The sequence below is a fragment of the Danio rerio genome, chromosome 6 (genome assembly GCF_049306965.1).
Source record: "Danio rerio strain Tuebingen ecotype United States chromosome 6, GRCz12tu, whole genome shotgun sequence".
NCBI lineage: Eukaryota > Metazoa > Chordata > Actinopteri > Cypriniformes > Danionidae > Danio > Danio rerio.
This window is the reverse complement of record NC_133181.1, coordinates 47,514,576-47,531,434: the sequence shown is the minus strand read 5'-3', so window position 1 is coordinate 47,531,434 and position 16,859 is coordinate 47,514,576. Positions and strand designations below refer to the sequence as shown.

Below are 16,859 nucleotides of genomic sequence, written 5' to 3'. Positions count from 1 at the left end.
TATAGCAGGAGTAATTTTAGCTTAGCATAAATTTTATTGGATTAGACTAATAGCATCTCACTCAAAAATGACCAAAGTATAACTAGTGCTAGTTCTGTTTCCAGACTCACCATCCAAACCCTCAGTCTCTATTACCTACACTAATCTAGTCCAATTGAAGGACTGAAAAGTCAAGTACACAGGAAAGTATACAGTTTTATTTGTGCTTTGCTGATTGATAAATCATTTAGATGAATTAAAATGTCAGTTTCTTTTTGGTCAGACCCTCTGATCATTATTTTAGCAAGCTGTCTATTGGTAATAAAACAAACTATTTAGATTTCTTTCAACTATTGTTCATTTCGTAATATATTTTTAGCACCTATTTGTATTTTCACTGCAGCTATTATAGGTCTAATTCTGTAAATTCATGTTAAACACTACTTTAAGACATTGTTCACAGCTAAAAAAAATGTTGAATAAAAATTTGGTGGTCAAAAATGTTTTTGTGCTAATTTAAGAGCAGTTAAAACAGAGTGGTCAATTTTGACTGCATGGGAACACTAAAGTAAGGGGTGGGATATGAACATGAGTCATGACACAAGAGTTAATTTATATACTTATAACAAACTGAAGTAATCAGTTTATGTTTTTAGCCCCGTCTTCTATTCATTTTCAAGCTGACTGTATTCTGACAGTTTTTAATAATGTTTATTATTTTTAAATGATTTTCTAAACACCGTGATCTACATTTCTGTTTTGATCTTAAATTTCTATCTGAGTTTAGTTATAATAATGGCAGGTGCTGCTTGGCTGTTGCAGGTATTGTGTACAGTCCTTGAAGCATGTGACCTGATATCTACAATCTTTGCTTCAGGGGTGCTCAATTTTGGAGACAATTTGTCTAGAGCAAATCACCTGAGCTATTAATTGCATGTGACAGATTACTCTATATTACAAGCGCTTGCAGCAGACAGGGGAAAATCAAAATAACTGCTTTACCACACTGGAAACAGCTCCATAAAAATCGGTCACTGGTGAAACATCTTTATAAAAACACCACATTCAATTTGTATTGCTTTTTCTTAAACTTAAACACAGATCTCTGTAATATAATCATTTTGCAATTGGTATGACTTTTTAAAATGCATATTTACAACATACAATATATCTGTATAACTAAACATACCAAAATGCTGTGTTGTGTGGCAAAATGGAATAGTTTTGGCTTCAGGTATGGTAAAAGTCTAAAAATCAATTAACAAAAATGAATCTAAAAATGAATTAACAAATTAAATTATTTCTTTTACATGAATAGTTTTATTTTAAAGCGCCCCTGTTATGCATTTAAAAGGTCATATTTTGGTTTTGGGGGTCTCCAACAACACTTATTTTCTTATAATATGCATTTATTTTTTACCTAATTATCCCAAGAACTCCCATATGATTTGCTCAGAGACTCATTTGTTCCCAAACTCCTTTGCGCAATGCTAATCTGCGCTGATTGGTCCGATGACCCAGTCTGTTGAGATTGGTCGACTGTGCTCAGTTTAAAACAGAGAGAAACACCAACCACAGTTTATCAACATTGTTGTAGTAGTCAAAGCACAGTGTATATGTGGGCCCAATGCAGGAGTGCATTAAAGCTAACACCAGCATATTCTTAACCATGACACACATTCAGTAATAATCCACAGTATCAAAAGCTGAATTATTTTGAAACCTGACTCCTGCGTGTGTAAGAACAGCTGATGGTGGCCATAGTGATAACAAACGGTAGAGGATCGTGAGCACACACATTTAAATCGGTAAAGAAAACGACATGTGTTGCATTTTCAATGTGGCTTTAGACACGATATGTGAATATAATTGGCAATTGAGTGGTACGGTACGATACGGTATGCTTTTATGGCCGTTTCCACTGTCAAAAGCCGCACCGTAACACTTTTTTGGCAACCATTCAAAAGGGTACCATACACGAGAAGCATGCAGCTGAACGCTGATTAGTAACAGATTTGTTACCAATTTGTCTTGTGGAGTTAACCAGAATGAAAACAAAGGAACCATCATGTTTTAAATACACAGCCATTACACCATGAAACTACAACAAGCCATGGATGACCCAAGCTTAAACAAACCTTGTCGTTGTCTTGATGTACAAACACAAATCCAAGAAAAACAAAATCTGCCGTGTCCTGTTGTTGTTTAACAAGTCCATCTAAAAGTGGAGTGGTTTCGCTTTGTAGAAGTTCAAGTATAACAAACTTCTTGAGCTGATGATAATAACATGCGCATGATTATTGAAGTTTCTCCGTCATCTGATCCATTCAGAAAGAAAAGGACAAATGTGAACAAGCAAAGGAGAAGCCCAACAAAACACAGGAGCAAACAGTTTCAGTAACCTGAATCCCAAAAAAGACAGCCATGTTTATCTTCGCCTTTTGGACTATTATGAACTCGGAATGACAGAATTACTCTCTAACAGAGCTTAAATGTGCTGGTGAAGGAACAGACACAGATGAAAGGGTTGCTCTGACTATGGGCTATGTTGAGTGTTGTTTTTGAACCTTAATAAGGACTAAATGTTTGTTGTGTGTAGTTTATCAGTGATTGGTAACATATCGGAGACTGTAAGGGTCTGTACAGTATGTGTTCATATACTTTATGTTGCATGGTACCAGTGAGTGGAAACGGGCCATTAAGGAGTTACCCAGATACAGTACAAGCCGCGAGCAATTAAGAGTAACAGAACACAATTCAATACATGATTTGCAAGCTAGGAGCCAAACATTTTAAAATCACACTTACTTACAATTGTGAAATGAAGGAAGAAAATGATCCATGAACTGTGTACTGAAAGTCCCATTCATCAACAGTCTTTTCTGATCCTGCCTTCAACAAATGGCCGACAAATTACTTGTTGCAGGGTAGATTATGGCATTAATCACCTTAACGTTCACTTATTAATGTGCACTCATCTTCAGTCATGATCAATTCCACCCAAACAGAAAGAACCTATATAAACATATGTTTTAATATAGGTTTTGAATATATGTGACATATATAAAATTGGCCATTTTCCTATATTACATGTACACATTTATGTACATATAGTATAGGAAAACGGCCAAGTCTAATCTTTTATTAAAAATCTAGGTTTTTAAACAAGGTGCACTTTCAGATTTAAACTTCAGTTGGACATTTTTATTCACTTAGAGCTGATTATTTATATACATAGAGAGAGAGATTTTGGTCCTTATTGACATGATAGCATCACACAGTTGCTGCAAATTTGTCGGCTGCACATCTATGATGCGAATCTCCCGTTCCACCACATTTCAAAGGTGCTCTATTGGATTAATGTCTGGTGACTGGGGGACCTGATAAAGGGATGGACATGGTCAGCAACAATACTCAGGTAGAAGTTGGACAGGTGTACATAGTAGTGGTGAGTGCATATAATTATATATTGAAAAAAAAAAAAAAAAAAAAAAACACCCGTGTATTCTGGGATTATGGTCTCCTTTCTCTGTTCAAGTGATGCTTTGGAATCGACCCAAAACCAGCATTTTCATATATTTTCAACGCTTTAAAATGTTGCCTCATAAGCAGTGCACTAAGTTTTAGAGCAGAACAAATGAGTTTCTGGCGTGAGGACTTCACACAGAACCTGAAGAGCCTGGGAGTTGCTTTTGAAATGTTGAAAGCGTATTTCTTCAAAGCGCAATAATACATTACAACACCCTGTTAAAATGACACTTTGCATTGAAAATACACCCACTCGGGGGTTGTTTCTCTTTATGACAGTGGACTATATGTTTTGGTTGCCTCACCACGGCACATTTATAACCCCCTAATACTTTTGACTGGGCCCACACGTTAATTGCAGGAATTAAGTAGTCTTGTCGCAGCCTCCAAATTCCCGTTTTGCTTCTTGAAAGGAGGAGGAGGGGGGCATCTGATTTATTGTTCAATAAAGCCAGGACCTGTTTTGCTCAATTAGCTCTATTTATCTGAGTAATGGTATTTTACTGGGTTTGCCCTTCCCTCTCTGTCGATGCAGTGAGCTATGCGTATGGCATCAGAGCTTGACTACATTTCCCTTGTGAATCAACAAGACCATATTAGAGAGATGTGGCTTACATAATGCTAAATATATTCTCCCTCTTATTTTCAAAGGCGACGTAATGAAATAATTTGCTAGTCATGTTGTCTAGTCATTTGTCAAACAGAAGCAGGTGTTTATTTGTATGCCGTGCAGCATAGCGGAAACAGGTTCATCATTATGAGGGATAGACACTGGTCGGAATAATGAAAGTATACATACACAACCAACATGAGAGCACTGCTAATCGACATAGCATTCATTTTCTATCATTTATTATTATTATTATTATTTTTTTTTTTTTTTTTTATCAGTTGGCTAGAAACAGGATTAATATTGAGTCCAGGTATTATGTTTAAATAGTAATTTACAGCTTTAGATAGACATAGCCCTACACTAAAAATAATATTTCATTTGATCATCAAGTGGCTGCAAACTATTTACATGGGATGCCCATGTTTAGCATTTATAAATTGTTTGCAATTTATTTTTATCCAAACAAATAATACATTTTGTAAAGCTAACAATCACTTTTATATTTATTATTATTATTATTATTATTATTATTATTATTAATAATAGTAATAATAATATTAATAATAATAATAATAATAATAATAAAAGATTTGTTAAATATTACAAAGCCACATCCGTGCAGGCACCCGACATCACACAGATGTAAAATTGACGTTGGATCAACGGCAAATACTTAGCTTTTGACAATGTATGGACGTCACATTTTGACATTAAAGTGACGTTGAGATTTAGTTACACAATTACACAACATAAAACCAACCAAAGATAAACGTCTACTGTTTTTAAACTTTGACATTGTATAAATGTCATGTCATGACATTAAATTGTTGGATTTTAGTTAGTTGATGCCACAGCCTAAAACCAACCAAATGTCAAGGTCAGATGACATCAGTATTAGATAGTGTTAGACAGCAAATGTACATAAAAGTTCAGTAACCTGACGTCACAACCGAAATAGAACTAAAGATCAACATTATATGACATTGTGTGACTGCTAAGATGACTTGTTTGATGTTTAGCACAGGCCACTGGACATACAAAAAACATGAACAATGATGCTTTCACTATATGCTTTCCATCCAAAACCCAACGCCAGACCGACGTCAATGTCCAGACTTTAGATTTTAGTCACTTTCCAACACAACCTTAAAATAACCAAATATCAACATCTAATGTTAAGGCTTGACTTTGTGTGGACAAACCAATATGACATCTATCAGAAGTTGGATTTTGGTTGTCATACCCAACAAATGTCTGTATTTGACGTCATTATAAAGTTGGTTTAAGATCACAAGCTATAACCAACACAAGCTATAATCAACCAAATATCAATGTCATTTCACTTCATTATTAGACATCAACATAACGTCCTTAGACTGAATTTTGGTCACCTGACTTTATGACCTAAATCTAACCATATATTAACAGCTTATGAAGTTGTGTGCTTGCTGGGTGATGATAAATCAAATTAACCTTTCTAGTAATCTCAACTTACTTCAAACAGACTACAAATATTTAGTAAAACTTTGCATTAAATTGTTGACATGGCTCATATATTTTTAGTATACATTAAATGTATAAATACATTTCAGTCTTTATTCCAATAACTAACAAGCACTTAACAATATTTTAGAGTATTTCTATACTCTTAACAAACCACCATCATAACCTAAATCTAACCATATATTAATGTCTTATGAATTTGTGTGTGGCGTCATATGGACCATTGGCTAAATAGATTATTTTATTCTTAAAAATACATTTAATTAAATGTGTACCAACTCTTCATTTTAAAATAGAGCACATCTTTCTCTGACTTTACCAAAACACTAGAATCTGACTCAAAATGAAATGATTCTGTCAAAGAATAACTCTTGTTTTCAATTCTCAAGGTACATGCAGCCAATCAAGTACATCAGGTTTCAAAATACTGGCTATAAGAGATGGGAAGTAACAAAGTACAAATACTTAGTTACTGTACTTAAGTAGATTTTTTTTTTCCTGGTATCAGTACCGTACTCCACTATTTATTTATCTGACAACTTTTTAGTTTTACTCCTTACATTTTTACACAAATCTGTACTGTCCACTACTTTTAAATCTGGCTCGTTACTTTTGTTTTATTGTGTTTTGTGGTGTGATCTATATTATTTCTTGTCATTGTGCAATTTGAACGCCTTTTTTGATTCAAAAGTAAATCGAAAAGTAATTATTTTGCTTTCATAATAATGTATCATTTGCAATCAGTTTCAAGCACTTTATCCAAAATCTAAGCAATTTTCAAACCTTAACAAAAAAATTAAAGTAGATTAAAGCATTTTCGAGGATTTCCAGAACACATTAGCACCCTGGAGACAAGTGATACTCCAAGTAAGCCTATTTCAATTTCAATATATATAAAATGCTTAATTTTGCCAAACAGAAGGAAATTCCTGTCTTTACAAAAAAATAGATGATTATGAGGTAGACTTTCGTGCTGATAACTTTCATTTGCAATCATACGCATCTGTTAAAATACAAGTCTAATATGCTTGGTGAGATCATGCATTCGTAATGGTATGAACAGTTATAGGGGTGGTCAAATGTATATTTATATGCTCTTTATGTCTTTTTTTAATTGTTAGTATCATTATTTAAGACACAAACATGCGGGATACTTTACATCATTTAACGAGCTGACCAGAGAGTTATTTTGTATAGATATTTGATGCATAGTGTAGTCATCACCATGAAACTAAAATAGTTATAGTAATGAATACTTCTTACTTTACTTTTACTTGAGTACAAAAGCGTAGTCAGGAGTTCAACTTTTACCAGAGTCATTTTAAACATTTGTACTTTTGCCATTTCTGCTGGTTAGTGTTGACATAACAAAAAATGCAGAGACTTTTATGTTTCAGTTTTACATAAAACATGCAATCCACCCTTTTGACAATACATTTCTTGGTTGGGAACTGTACGTCCACATGTACAGTAATGTTCACAATTCAAATGCATTTCAGTAAAAAGCAGATACTTTTTTTTCTTTACTAATTACAACAGGAGGTAAAGTAGAAACACAGTATGATAGAATAAAATATGTTTTACAATATAGCTTACAGTGAACAAAATATTCATGAAACACACAAGAGCTTTCTGAACAAGAAAAAAAAAAAAAAAAAAACAGCAAAAAGCCCAGATAAAAAGGGGATCGAAATTTAAAAAAAAAAAAAAAAAAACTGATTCTAATCTCTGTGATCTTAAGGGTTAGGAAAACTAGTTTTTATCAACATCACTCCTCAGAGTCCTCCTTTTACTGTATAAGTGTAAATGTAATAGAAAAAAATAATCCAGACTGGAATGAGCTGTGGTTGGCCCATTTTACCCAACATAAATTATTCAATGTTTGTGTATTATCAGCTGAGAGATATTTTGATATTATATTGTTTTTGAACTCATATAATTACAGAAGCAGAGGTTTCATACTGTATCCATGATTTTGATTTTTTTTTTTTTGTGGGATGGTGTGTGTTAACATTCGTAAATACTACAAAAACAATCCATTTTGTTGGGAGGTATAGCTTGTCTGTTTAAAAAAAAAAAAAAAAAAAAAAAAAAAAAAGGTCAAGCATTATGGAAATGAGTTCACTGACTGCATATTGTGTAAAAAGAAAATTACATAAAATGTGTGATAGCCACAAAAGACTGACGCTGTGCTAATTGTTTTTAGAGGTTTGAAAATGTGACAACCTGTAGGACAAATGCTTGTTAGGAACTGGAAAAAACTGTAGTAAAATAACTGACTTGTAGGTAATCATCCGAGTCCGAGAGAGGTGCCAACTTGCTTAACATTTCAGAGTGAAGTAAACAGCGATCTGATTAACACACATTGTGTTGTGTTTATCATTATTGTTGTTATTTTTACTTCTTCCCTATTGTTTTACACACCATTAAAAACACACACGATGTGTTAAAATATCCATAACACAAAAAAAAAATGTGTTGTTAATTAACACATCATGTATAAAAGGCCAAACTTCAGCTGCTGAAAACTTCCTCCTTCAACCTTTTATGGTCTTCTTTACACACTTTCGGTTCAGTCTTTCCTCAGATTGATGATAAACACATCCAATTTCCCATCAGAACCAAATAAAGTAAACTTTGTTAAAATAATGAACATGAATAAATCGTTGATCCATAGGCGGAGGTGACGTACTACAAGTTTTACGTTTATATTAGTTTTATACCTTTAAAACACAAATTTTTTTCACTGTTTTGGGGCACACTATTATAGATATCTTAAAATTAACAATACTAATTCTAACATCTACACCTATTATATTAATTTCACGGGATCTTAAATTACTAAAATAGATAGCAGGCAGTAATCGGCCCGAGCTCGGCTGCCCTCCGGCGCCTCCGGCTCCGACTCGGCATCGGCGAGTGTTATCCGGGCCGAGTGCGGCCCGCAGCTCGCTCGCGCACATGCGGTTGTGATGCGGCTGTAAAGCACTGGCCCGATTCCGGTCAACCATATCCGGCCCGAGTCTGTCTGTAGAGTCCTGGCCGCTTCTGGCAAGGACTCGGCTGATGGCAACCGATTAAGTTCTTATTTTATCTAGTAATCTGTTAGCTCCACGTTTAATGATAATTTGAGAAAATATTCATGGTACATAGCAAAAAAAAAAAAAAAAAAGAATATTTAGTGTGGATGGTCGCAATGTTTAGACGCAAACAAAACAGTATTATTTATAAATAGATTATACATGTCATCTAGAGAAAAACTATGTAAAATTCGCTTATTTTTGAGATAGCACGCTCCTATGCTGACTGTTTTTTTAAAGCAGAAGTTGGTTTCATAATAAACACATGCGTGACTAAACTCATGATCCAAACTCCAATCCAGACGGTGGCGGTAATGCTCCAAAAAGCTGGTTGTCAACCACCATGCCACGAAGATCACAAGAAGAAAAAGTTTGGATTTTCAAAGAATTCTCGTGGATTCCGGTCAGAAAGGTAAGCTTTTTACTGCTTGTGTACTGTATAATTAGCGAATTTAGAGCTTAAAACATTTCCACGGTGTTTGGTTGTAACAGCATTTAGTAATTTAAAACAGTTTGATACGAAATGTAACTTGCTTTAAGAAACACGACTGGAGCTAATGTATGCTAACGCTAACAGTAACAAACACGTCTGAAAGTTCCTTTTCCTTTTACACAATGTTAGATTGTAACGTGTGTAGTAACTGAAAACTATTTTAATTATTTTAAAGAAACATGAAACGAATTTGTGTGTATGCTAACTTTGCGTTAAAGAAAGTTTCTGTAGACGAATCCATTAACTAACATGGCAACGTGTTTTTTTCCTGATTTAACATTATAAAGTACCGTGGATGTTGAAAAAATCATTGTACAGGCGTATACTTATCCAACAGTATTAATTCTGTGATTATGTGTAAATAAAAACTAATCGTTTTGGATTAATAAAATATTATTGTTTATCTTGTTTATGCAGTTAGTCACGAAAATGATCGAAACTCGACTGTTTAACTTACTATTCTCTTTAAATTATCCAAGAGAAATATATTAGTGTGCACTTTAATTCATATGTGTTAGCCTATGTGAATCAATTATATCTTTTGTTCAAGCTGTAATGGTCAGTTAATGTAAAACTGAACGTCTTAAAGCAGATTTTGATGTTTTTTTTTTTTTTTTGTTTTTTATGTTATTGACAGTGATAAATTCTGATTTAAATGAATGGGTAACAATATTTGTTGGTTAAGTCTCATTGTTCTTGTTTAACAAAGGTTAGTGAGATCATTTTGCAGTACATCACGACCAAAGAAGTCAATGGCACACTCTTTTGAACGTGAATAGGCATGTTATAGTTGTGTGCTAAAAGTCCATTATAAGCTGTAAACTGCTGATACATTTTCAACATAGATTGAGCTTTTCAGACTTTACATTACTAATTGCTTCACAAACAGCTGAAATGGTTTATTGTTATTGGCTATCATCATCAAACATTTTTCACAATGGTAGGTTAATCTTCATGGTAACAGAATAATGCATGTGCTTGGCCATCTTACAAATCTATGTCTCAGATTCATAAGGCTGTCACTCTGCATGAATCTCCGAATAAATCTTGTGCAACCTTCAGTGTACTGATTATTTACACTATAGGTATTATATGCATTAATTAACTTTGATAGTATTTCAGGATTTGAACTTTTCTTTACGGGAGGTTAACAACAATGTGATGTTTTATTATAGATGCATATGAGGAAGCTCGACTCAAACATCCACACGCAACTGTGATTTCTGACTGGTAGACAGATGAGGATGATGATCGCCTGTCATACATCTAAAGACAGAACAGGTTTGTTTGCAATTATTTTAAACACATACTGTCAACATTATGTCATTGATCTATTACAACCTGTGAGTTTTGCCCTGGCACTATACTAAAGTGATGTTTTGTTTTGTAAATGTATCTGATTAAGGGACAGTATAGACACATCTATACCGTGATGAAGAAAAATTACTTGGAACAAAGAGGCTGGATAAAAGGCAGGTATGAAGATTTCAGAAATCAATGCAGCACCACAAGTCACATCACCATCAATGACTATGGCAGAAATCTTAAGACCACCATCAAGATGCACAGATACTGTACATTCCAGTACACCAGGCGTGTCCAAACTACGGCCCGCGGGCCATCTGCAGCCCGCGAGGCTTTTTATAAATATCAATAGAATCTGGCCCGCTATACAAAAATGAACGTAATTCAATAAATAACCATCGGGTGTCGCTATTACATGCATTCAATTAAGCAGCAGTTCTTGTTATGATCTATATATCTATCTATCTATCTGTCTGTCTGTCTATCTGTCTGTCTGTCTGTCTGTCTGTCTGTCTGTCTATCTATCTATCTATCTATCTATCTACACACAGTTGAAGTCTGAATTATTAGCCCCTCATTGATTTATTTCTTCTAGCTAGAATAAAAAGCGGTTTAAATTTTTTTATGAACCATTTTAAGGTCAAAATTATTAGCCCCTTAAGTCTTCAGAACAAACCATTGTTATAAAATAACTTGCCTAATTACTTTAACTTGACTAGTTAACTTGATTAACCTAGTTGAGCCTTTAAATGTCACTTTAAGCTGTATAGAAGTGTCTTAAAAATATCTAGTCAAATATTATTTACTATCATCATGGCAAAGATAAAATAAATCAGTTATTAGAAATGAGTTACTAAAACTAATATGTTTAGAAATGTGTGGAAAAAAATGTTTAACTCTCTGTTAAACAGAAATTGGGGAAAAAATTAACGGTGGCTAATAATTTAGGGGGGCTAACAATTCTGACTTCAACTGTATTTATATATATATATATATATATATATATATACATATATATATATATATATATATATATATACATACATATATATATATATATATATATATATATACATATATATATACATACATATATATATATATATATATATATATATATATATATATATATATATATATATATATATACACACACACACACGTGTCTGTGTGATGTATGTAAAATTTGGCCCGCGACAACGTTTGTTTTTTTGCATCTGGCCCTCGGCCCAAAAAGTTTGGACACTCCTGCAGTACACCTATGAACATTTACAGTCTTTGTTCTAGTGCAGTTTGAGATCAAGACAGAACTTATTGCATCTCGTGATGTCTTTGTAAGAATTGAAGACATCACTAAATTTGTTAAGGTTTAATGCAGCTAGAAAGTAAAGATCAACTAGAGAATATCAGCAGTGTCTAACCCACTGTTGTATTTACAGAAGTTGTATGAGAATAAGCTACAGGTTGATTTATACTAATCTGTTATTTTTCTTTTTTAGCACGACTGACTGAAGTTTTAAAATCATGCAACGTCATAAAGCAGCAGCTGGGCCTGATTCTCACAAAACCAAAACAGACGTGATGAAATTCCAGATGTAAACACATTTGACCTTGCTTTGGCCAATTTGATTTGGAAAAGCTTGAAAATCAACTAAAGGAGCAGCCTGAACAAATGAAGAAACTGGTAAGTTCAAGCTCTTGCTAATTTCAAAGTGTTTTAAGTTTATTAGGGGGTCAAGCGCGTAGCGCTGAAACCCTATTGTATTTGTTAGGATTTTTATTATTATTATTATTCTGCCGAAGTCACTATTGCCCAGACCAAACCGTAAGGCCGAGAGAGCTGAAACTTGGCCAGATCGTAGTACCCCGGTACACTACATTCTCACCAAAGATCAGCCAAATCGGACCATAGGTGGCGCTATGGCGCCAAAAACCAAGATTTTGGACATTTTTGACCGCTATACGTTCACCGTTTGTCGTAGACTCAAAAACTTTACATTTTTTCAATCCTTGAGTTAGCCCCAACAAAAGTGCACAGCTGCACTTTTTGCTCTACGACGCTCCGTTTTCCCGCTACATCGCAATTTGTCCGAAACCTACTTTTGCGAACTAGTCCTAGGTTTTTCACTCAATCTAAACCAAACCAGCTCTCAAATGTTCTCTGGACACTGAATATCAATAATTATCAAAAAAAAGTTGACATTTTTATTCTGACGCGAAACAGTGCACAACAATGTTCAATGCTAATTGAAGCTAAATGCTAATTGGAGCTATAACTTTTGAACAGAATGAGATATCATCACCAAACTTGGTACACACATGTATAAGCTCAATTTGAGGTGACACTGCAAAACCCGCAGACTTTGGCCACATGGTGGCGCTATAAAGCTTAAAAACCATAAAATGACCCTAACCTTACAACTGTTAGTCCGATCAGCTTGAAATTTGGCATGCAGTGTCTTTGACCAATTTGCCATGACATATTATAAGGACATTGGCACATCTCAAAAAACATGGCCGCCATTGGCCAATAAAGATTGAGCAGCCATTTAACAAGGTTAACGATCAGCGATCGGAACGAAACTCGCTGGGTATGTTCGACTCACGGTCCTAGAGGTCTGTAAGAATTTTGAAAGAAATCGGCCACTAGGGGGCGATTTTACGCATTTTTAAGGTGTAATGGGTTGTGTATCACACAACCTTTTGCGTAACCACACAAACTACATATCATATGATAGGCCTGCTCATACCGAACAGTTTGACACTCAAACCACTGCTGTCACTTACACCGTTCGTTAAATATTCATCAATATAGGAAAAACCTACTTTTGCGAACTAGTCCCTGGTTTTTAGTTCAATCGCAACGAAACCAGTGTTGTTAGAATCTCTGGACTGTGTAGATCAATAATTATCAAAAAAAAGTTGAACTTTTCACTTTGGCTTGCTGTAACAGGCTAATTTACAAAAGGGGCGTGTCCACATGAACCTACATGCCTGTAAACCAATAAGGAAAGCCCAAAACAACACAGAAATTGGTGAGCACATGTTGCATATCAACGAGATGAAACTTGCAAAATTTTGTGAAGATCAAACCATAGGTGGCGCTATAATAGCAAAAATAGTCTTTAAATAATGCTGAACCGCTTAAAAATAAAGTAAATTTGCTTCATTTACATACTATTTCACAAAAAACGCCTAATCTACATATCATATGATAGGTCTGCTCATACTGAACAGTTTGAGACCAAAACCACTGCTGTCACTCAAACTGTTCATTAAAAAACCATCAATATAAACAAAACCTACTTTTGCGAACTAGTCTCTGGTTTTTAACTCAATCGCAACGAAACCAGTGTTGTATGAACCTCTGGACTGAGTAGATCAATAATTATCAAAAAAAAGTTGAACTTTCCATTTTACATAGCTGTAACAGGCTCATTTACAAAAGGGGCGTGTCTACACGAACCTAAATGCCTGTAAACCAATAAGAAAAACCCAAAACATCACAGAAATTAGTGAGCAGATGTGGCAAATCAATGTGAATAAACATGCAAAATCTTGTGGAGATTGGGCAATAGGTGGCGCTATATTAGTGGAAATGGTCCTAAAAACATGCTAAAATGGCTTACAAATGCAGTAAATGTGCTTCATTTACACACTTATCACTGAAATGATTTACAAGTTAATTTTTTTGCCCATCTTGGATGTTTAAAGGTCTCATAAACACATATTTTCAATATTCTATCATTTTAGCCACTATAACACAGACTTTTAACTGTCACCTACCATTTCTAACCACTAGATGTCACAACAAGACCACTTATTTATTGTTCATAACATTTGCATACCTTTGTTGTTTTACATTTTTTGAGTTTAAAGTCAGGGAAATTGCATTTAGGATCATTCTGAATCACATTTTGACCTGATGTAAACACTGTTATGTATTAAACATCTAATTTGGTCCCAGTTAACCTCTTCATAATAATTCTAATTGGCAAAACTGGTTCTATAATTAAACACCTTGTTTTAAAACATATGTAAAGAAAATCACAACTGTGGCTTCTAGATGGCAGTAACAGACCACTTATTGTTTATTTTACTGCTCTGTAGCAAAGAATGTAATGTAATGTTATGTAATGCATTCTGAATCCCAAACTGACATGGCATGAACACAGTTAATCCATTTAAGATCAAATTTAGTCAAAGCTTTTCAAACTTTTTACTCTGTAGATTTTTAATTATTTTAATAAAATACAAATTTTTCATTTTATATAGTTAGAACATGCTCAATCATAGAAGGGATATGTTTATGCACACCTAAATGGCTGTAATCACATAAATAAATTACACCGTGGCCACTAGATGGCAGTAGGAGATCATTAATAGCTTATTCACTGCTCTTTTGTCATTTTTATTAAGAAGAGCTAAAATAGCCATAACTCCTGAAGGAATTAAAATATCTTCACCAAACTTTTTACACATATGCAAGAGGTCAGTCTAAGGTCATAGCATAAAACTCGTAGAAAATGGCCACATGATGGCGCTATACATTGTAAAATCACTATCTGAGTAACCATTTATCTGATTAACTTAAAATTTGACATGTCGTGTCTTTGTCTAAGGTGCCATGACTCGATCTACACATTATATCATAGGGCTGCTTATACTGGTCACTTTGACATAAAAGCGGTCACTCGAAATGTTCATTAAAAATTTGTCAATATGTAAAAATCGAAGTTGCTTCTCTGGAGTGTTTAATCAAACATTTGTTAGCTCAATCTATGAACTCGCTGCTTATACTGGACACTTTGACATAAAAGCGGTCACTCAAAATGTTCATAAAAAATTTGTCAATATGTAAAAACCTAAATTGCTTTTCTGGAGTTTTTGATCAAACATTTGTTAGCTCAATCTATAAACTCTAACACACTAATCGTACATTTTATTGTCGAATAAACTACTTGCAGGCTTCCTAACTGCTATATAACCTTACCCTGCTAAACTGCTTGACCCCCGTTAATTGCTGCTTGCAGCTATATTTTGTTTTTTTTATTGTTTTTTTGCTTCGTAGGTAGCCTACTTTTTTTTCTAATTTTTTCTTTTTTTTTTTACATTTGTACTTGTTCACTACTAATTATCTGTTTATCTTTTAATCACAGATGTAGTGAGGACAAATGTCCATACCACGCCACTGATAAAGAAGTGGAAAAATGCATTACAAGGTAGCTACAACTTGCCCCTGACAGGGATGGAGGAAGAAAGAAGAGAAAGCTAATGTGTCAAATGTCTACATCACTATTTTGTTTTATTTTTTAAACAACATTTTAAGTGTATTAGGATGTTCCCTGATACTTGAACAATTTGTTTCTTTCATTTGCATTTATATATATATATATATATGTATATGTATATATATGTGTGTGTGTATATATGTATGGTATGTATGTATGTATGTATGTGTGTGCGCCAAATTCTGAAGAAACATCTTGATACATTTTTAATAAACGTAATACAAATAAAATTATAAATATAAAATTGCACAAGACGTGTATATATATGAAATGTATAATCATCTCACTCATGTCTTGCTGTTTGTGCAATTGATTTTGTTCAAGTTTATTTAAAAATAAGTTTGACTTTATACTTCTGCAATTATATATATATATATATATATATATATATATATATATATATATATATGTTTGTTTATTATTATTTTTATGTTTTATTAAAAAATGTTTCAAGATGTTTCTTCAGAATTCTGCAGTACTTTTTACAAGTTTGACTTGGATATTTTACGGATTGTCATTGGTATTTTTAAGATGTTTCTTGTTATATCTTAAATTGGTTTCTATATTTAAGTTTATATAAAATTTAGCTATTTGTACCAATTTTTAATTCAAGTCTATTGGGAAAACAGGGTTGTTTTAAAAACATCTGTGTTTGTGTGTAATTTTTAGATTTTTTGTTTAAATCTTTCTGTGTGTCTTTATTGTGTTGTTTTTATATTGATATTCTTGTGCACTACAAAATTATTTATAAAATTTTAGTACTATTTTTTTTTTGCAATCAATAAACGTTTAACATTTATTTATTTTGTCATTTGTCTGATTATTTTCGTTACAGAATATGTATGCAGTTTGCACTTTATTCAAAGGTTAAACACAGTGCTTACACTTTGTGTTTACATTATAGCCTGTGTTTGCTGTTGTATAAATTCAAATGGTTGTAATACCATATATCAAGTACCAATGTAATACCAAAAGGTTTTATAAGGTTTATAAATACGGAGTCGCGCCAGCTCCGGGCCGCAGCGCACATTACCCTCGCGCCGATTCCGGCGCGGATGCGCAGCGTC

At 33.6% G+C, this 16,859-nt stretch overlaps 1 long non-coding RNA gene across 2 annotated transcripts; it reads left to right on the top strand.

The window, feature by feature from the left end:
* Nucleotides 1–9,060: 9,060 nt before the first annotated feature.
* LOC137496008 (uncharacterized) lies at nucleotides 9,061–15,790 on the top strand. Of its 2 annotated transcripts, XR_011016070.2 has the most exons (5): nucleotides 9,061–9,115; nucleotides 10,372–10,477; nucleotides 10,602–10,672; nucleotides 12,001–12,185; nucleotides 15,661–15,790. It is a non-coding gene; the product is annotated as an uncharacterized lncRNA (long non-coding RNA). The 2 variants fall into 2 exon arrangements; XR_012408182.1 differs by lacking the exon at nucleotides 15,661–15,790 and having other exon boundaries at nucleotides 10,602–10,668; nucleotides 12,001–12,102.
* Nucleotides 15,791–16,859: the final 1,069 nt, after the last annotated feature.